The sequence below is a fragment of the Coptis chinensis genome, chromosome 3 (assembly GCF_015680905.1).
Source record: "Coptis chinensis isolate HL-2020 chromosome 3, ASM1568090v1, whole genome shotgun sequence".
In the NCBI taxonomy this organism is placed as follows: Eukaryota; Viridiplantae; Streptophyta; class Magnoliopsida; order Ranunculales; family Ranunculaceae; genus Coptis; species Coptis chinensis.
Window position 1 is genome coordinate 95730898 of NC_141458.1, and position 6199 is coordinate 95737096.

Here is a 6199-nt window from a genome sequence, read left to right on the forward strand (position 1 = left end):
ATCTCGCTGCTAAACACTGATTTATTTGGAAACTTCAGAAAATCCCCTATAAAAAAATTTAAAAAAAAAAAAAAAAAAAAAAAAAGAACAATTTAATCAAAATGTGATGCTAACTATTAAAAATTATAATTATAAGAATATTAAGTTTATATCTTACCTGATATATTGTTAGGATAATCAATATCTTCGAACCTCCAATTGCCTTTAATCTTAAAACCATACAATTTCGCATTCTTATAGTTCGAAGGCATCCCATAAAACCGATAATTCTGGTTGTGATGGTTATGATATCCCAATGCATAACTTTTAGAAGAGGCCTTGTTTTGCCGCAGAGGCTTCAATAACTCAAACAAAAGGTTTGACGACATACTATTTTGATAAACCTTACAAATTCTCGCTACACGGGCAAATATAGCCCAATAGCCAGGAGATAATTGTAAGGGATGTACTCTCCATCGAGCTAATAACTCGGAAACTGATTTCCGAAATGGAACACTACAACCAAGCCAAAAATGTGAAAACAATAAGATTAACTCATCCTTTTCACATTTTTGGTCGATATCGCTACCAACATACTCAATAGAAACATCATCTCCAATATCATACTTTGCTCTCAAACTATCACCATCAATTCCCTTCGCCACCCTATTCATATTAAAATCCCCCTTATCACCCCATCTCCTCTTCAAGTTATAATTCTTCTCCATTATCAAATATTTTCAATACTGTCAAAAAATAAAATAATATCGGTTAATCCTTCTCTCAAAAACAAAGACGAGTTTCTTTGATAATAAGATCTAAACACATGGTTTACTGTCTCGCGATCACTACAGAGATCCAAATCCTAATATACATTCCTCAAAAAAAAAAAAAAAAAAAAAAAAAAAAAATAGTGTGTTAACGTGAATAGAACTAACCTTTTTTCGCAAATTAAAAAACAAGAACATGAAGAAGAAGAAGACAGGAACTTTTATTATTCTCCTCTCAAACCTAACTTTCTCAATCTTTTAATTCTGTGAATATTTAAGACATCAAGTACTCTTTTATATTTACATTCTAATTTAGAGTATACTAAACCAATAGGACTCTCTTCTCTCTGCTGAAGCCCAATACATCCAACACTTGGTTTCCTAGTTCGCCTCTTATTAGCTTAGTTCAATCATTCTATCCGATACTAATGTGAACCAAGTTCAAATTAACAACCCAACAATTATATAACAACTGCCGACCTATTAATTTTCTTGATTTGCCGATCAAAACTAAAAGTTTGAATTGCCGCTCGAGTAGCCGATCCAATAATGCCGCTCGCATTGTCGCATTGCCGCTGGTGCGATGATCCATAGAATAGCCGCTGAAGAACTTTGAATGCCGCTGCTATTTTTTTTTTCCGAATTGCCGCTGCCTTACCAGTGCAATTCTGCTTGTTGGTGGCACCCCGAAGTTAATGTAAGCACCATGTGTGAACTTGGGTCTGGTGGTGTCTCTGGTAACAATGGCCACAAGAACTCTGGGGAAAGTTGGAGCTCAAATTGTTTGATGGAAAAGCACCACACTGTTTTCATTGGTTTTGAGAGGTGTGTGTTACTAAGGAAGCCAACGGTTTATAGGGGCCATTAATGGGATTCTAGTATTGAATGCCGCTGTATGCCGCTGCCTCAAGTAAACTTGATTTGTCGCTGCTCAACAACCAAACTGCCTAGTCAATACTGAAGCAGGATTACAAAGATGATATCACAAGGGAGGAGGCTGTCCAACTTGCACTTAAGGTGCTCAATAAGACCATGGACAACACTAGTCTCACTCCAACCCAGGTGCCTTTGGGATCTGAACTGGAGAGAATTATGGGATCTGTCCGCTTGCTGTATGTGATAATAATTCTGGCTATCAGCAATGCTCTCATTCATCTTTCTATTGCATTATTGGTTGCCTATAATCCCTTTTCCCAACATCAGATCTTGTGAATGAATGCACAATAGGATTCTCTGAAATCTTATTTTCCATGATTGTTATAGAGACAAGTCTCAGTGGCGCCCAATCTAGAAGCGTGTTTGGACTTTTTAATGTTCCTGCTAAATGGTATGTTTGGATCTTGTTGATTGTATTCTAGCTTTTGATGACGAATGTCTCCTTACTTGGACATTTGTGCGGGATTTTGTCTGGATATGCCTATACCTATGGGTTATTCAACGTTTTACTACATGGATCATCTTTCTATTCTACCATCGAGAGCTCCTCGTTGCTGTCAACATGTGTGAGACGGCCCAAATTTATTTTGTGCACTGGAGGCAATCCATCTGGTTATATGCCTACACATACAAGTCCAAATTCACCACCCAGTAGTTTAATTTCCAGCAATATATGGAGAAACCTTTCCTCATGGATGCCACAAAGAGAAACAGCAGTTGCTCAGTCAACACAAGATAGCAAGTTCCCCTGGCAGCGGCAGAAGCAGAAGCTGCGACTATGTCCATTGGTAAAAGAGCAATTCCCAATGCCTCTTCTGTTGTCGAAGCGAATCAAGTTGTGCGTGGAAATTGGCTTCAAAGCGATTGAACGGCATTATCAACTGTGTTCAGTAAATTCTATGATCAATGATATATTGGATATCGGTTGTTCTGTTGGTGTTAGCACAAGATTTCTTCTTCGGCGGGTTTCCTTCAAAGAAAAGTTACCGGGTTGGATCTATCACTTTACTTTCTTGCTTGAGCACGTTCAAGGAGAAGGAGATGATCCCAAGAAAAATCCAATTAGTTGGGTTCATGCAAATGGTGAAGCCACGGACCTTCCATCAATTCTTTTGACCTTGTCTCTCTTGCATATGTGATTCATGAATGTCCTACAAGAGCAATAGTTGGCCGGTGAAGGAAGCCGCCGGCTTCTCCGGCCCGAGGCATGTTTGCAATAACCGATAATTAAGCCAAAGTCCAAGATCCTTTTTGAGTTGTCACCAAAAATTGTTTTAACCGATGAAAAGCACAACCATTTTGGATGAGTACTACGACCGGATGTGGAAGAGACAATGACGAAGTTGGCTTTGTAAATGTCTATTCGACTCTTACGGATCCAAGACACGGATGTGATGGGAACTGACGCGTAGAGTATCTAATCGTCAACAATGTACATTGTAAACTCTTTTATTCAAAGGAGACATTCTTACTACGTAAAAAAAAAAAAAAAAAACCACACGGGCCTTGCCCATGTAACAAAAAAGGGGCGTGTTCGCCCCCACAAATGTGGCCAAATATAAGCCCAATTCAATACAAGCCCATGCCCAGAGCCCAACTATAAACAAGCCCACGCTCAGAGCCCAACTATAAACAAGCCCACGCTCAGAGCCCATGCTCAGAGCTTAACTATAAACAAGCCCACGCTCAGAGCCCATGCTCAGAGCTTAACTATAAACAAGCCCACGCTCAGAGCCCAACTATAAACAAGCCCACGCTCAGAGCCCATGCTTAGAGCTTATCTATGAAAAAGCCCATGCTCAAAGTCTACATTCCACGAGCTGACAGTTCTCCCGCCAGTTCTCCAACTTCATCCCACGAGTTGGCAGATGTCCCGGCAGTTCTCCAACTTCAATCCACGAGCTGAGAGATGTCCCGCCAGTTCTCCAACTTCATCCTACGAGCTGACAGATGTCCCGCCAGTTCTCCAACTTCATCCCACGAACCGGGTTCTCCTCCCCGTTCTCCCAACTTCATCCCACGAAATGGACAGTTCTCCCGCGGATTCTCGACTTCATCCTACGAGTGATGTCCCGCCCAGTTCTCAACTTCATCCCACCAAATGATAGATGTCCCACCAGTTCTCAACTTCATCCCACGAGCTGACAGTTCTCCCGCCAGTTCTCCAACTTCATCCCACGAGCTGACAGATGTCTCGCCAGTTCTCCAACTTCAATCCACGAAGCGACGGATGTACCAGCCAGTTCTCAACTTCATCCTACGAGTGACGGATGTCCCGCCCGTTCTCCAACTTCATCCCACGAATCGACATATTGTTGTCCCGCCAGTTCTCAACTTCATCCCACGAGTTGACGGTTCTCCGCCAGTTCTCAACTTCATCCTACGAGCTGACAGATGTCCCGCCAGTTCTCCAACTTCATCCCACCGGTGACGATTCACCCGCCCGTTCTCGACTTCATCCCACCACCGACGGATGTCCCGCCCAGTTCTCAACTTCATCCCACGAGCTGACAGATGTCCCGCCAGTTCTCCAACTTCATCCCACGAGCTAACAGTTGTCCCGCCAGCTTTCCAACTTCATCCCATGATTGGACAGTTCTCCCACCAGTTCTCCAACTTCATCCCACGATTGGAATATTGGAGAATGAGGAAGTAACTATCACCAATGCTACCTATAAAATCCAACCTTCGTCATTTTTCCAGAACTACGCAATCGAGACTTGATCCCAAGCAATATCTTTGGGTACGTAGGCAACTTCAAAATCGAAGTCCAGTCTCATCTTTCCCCAATCACCATCTCCTTCACCATCTCCAAAAAATATTACTCACAACCCTCAACTGGTGTGTTTTGGCAAATCTTGCTGAAACACTATCTTTCCATATTTATGTACTTAGCCACTCCTATTTAAGCATTAGTTTTTCTCAATATAACAATCTAACTATCACTGAATTTATATTCAATCTTTTCATCTACTCTTAATTCTAGTCATTTGACTTAAAACCATATAAAATTAGTACTTTGAATGCAATTTATGGACATGAATTAAGTTACCTTTGGCTTGTAAATATTGGAACATTGTGTACATCACAACTTCTCATACCGTGTGCAAACTGCAAGGAACAAAATAAGATTGATTATGCACATTGATTATAATTATTAGGGTGATCAAAACACCAATTAGATAGGCATATCATGTTAGACCCCAAAAAAAAATGCCGGTTACACATTTAATATAGGCATATTGAATGAGCTTTGGTTCTCTTGGATCACATTAGATTCAAAAGTCTCAAACATGCAATCTGTATTACACTATGCATTCACTACTAAATACATATCATAAGGAAGCATTCTTTCCTTCTGTACACCTATCTTAAAAAATTTAAATACATTGTTTACATTGCTACCTAGGTGTGAACCTAATGGAAAGCAAAATACTAAAAAGCTCAAAAAATTTGTCCAACAGGTCAAAAGTTTCAACACCCGACTGGTATAGATTGATGGCAAACGGGAAGGGGTAGCGTGCTCGTCAAATTAATTTACTTAAAATACTAAATATACTTGCAGATCAAGATTTCGAATGATAGACTCTAGTGGCTGAGTGCGGCGAATTAACAAATGATAAATTGCTTTAAGAAAGTAGAACATATTGATTAAAATCAGTGTAAAGAAAATAAACTGGTGCAATTCTAATAATTGTTGAATCACAGTGTTCAAGAAAGAAATGATAACTTACAAGATTTTTAAGATTGAACACGATAAAATTAGATTGCAGAGATCTCAAATTCCGTTTCTAGAAATATATAACGAATACGAGGAACTAATCTTCATCATCAGAAGTTCAGAATTGAACCAAACCCAAAAAATAAAAATCAACACTCCTAATAGGACGACTTCAAAATAATATTAATAATAAAATAACTTGATTTTACCTCGCGATCATAGAAGTTGTGTTCAGGGTACAAATGTAGTCCCTAGAAGATTACGTCACATATAAACACTGATAAACGGTTATTTCAGGTTTTATTCTTTTAAAGTCCGAAGTCCGAAGTTCAAAGTCCAAAGTCCGTAAACGTCTGTTTAGTCAAGTTACCTTACTCACGTGGGTTGGTAGGATAGGTCGAGTAAGGGATCGTCCATACCTTAGGGCTTGGCAAGGTTCACAACTGGATTTATAACTTTTAGTGAGTAGGATTTTAGGTTATTTAGTTGGTTTAAGTAAATTAACGGTATTGCAAGTAACGTAAAATAATAGCGATTGATTTTTATGTAAATAAACAGAGATAGAGAAACAGGGAAAGGGTTAACCGTACTCATACAAGATCAGTTTCAACAGTTATAATACCACATCACTATAGCTCTAATCCGTCTCGAGTTCATAGACAAATCCAAGACGGCGTCGAGTATCGATCCCTAGTGAGATGCCTGCATCTCTGAGCTCATCTCACTAGCATAAGGACTTGAACTACTATTACATCTCTGGAATATCATTTCAGCTCCTGGTTCGATTCTACAT

General features: G+C 39.7%; 1 pseudogene; it reads left to right on the forward strand.

Annotated features, from left to right (window-relative positions):
* The first annotated feature begins 1455 nt into the window (after nt 1–1455).
* LOC147511859 (uncharacterized) lies at nt 1456–3090 on the forward strand (annotated as a pseudogene).
* Nucleotides 3091–6199: the final 3109 nt, after the last annotated feature.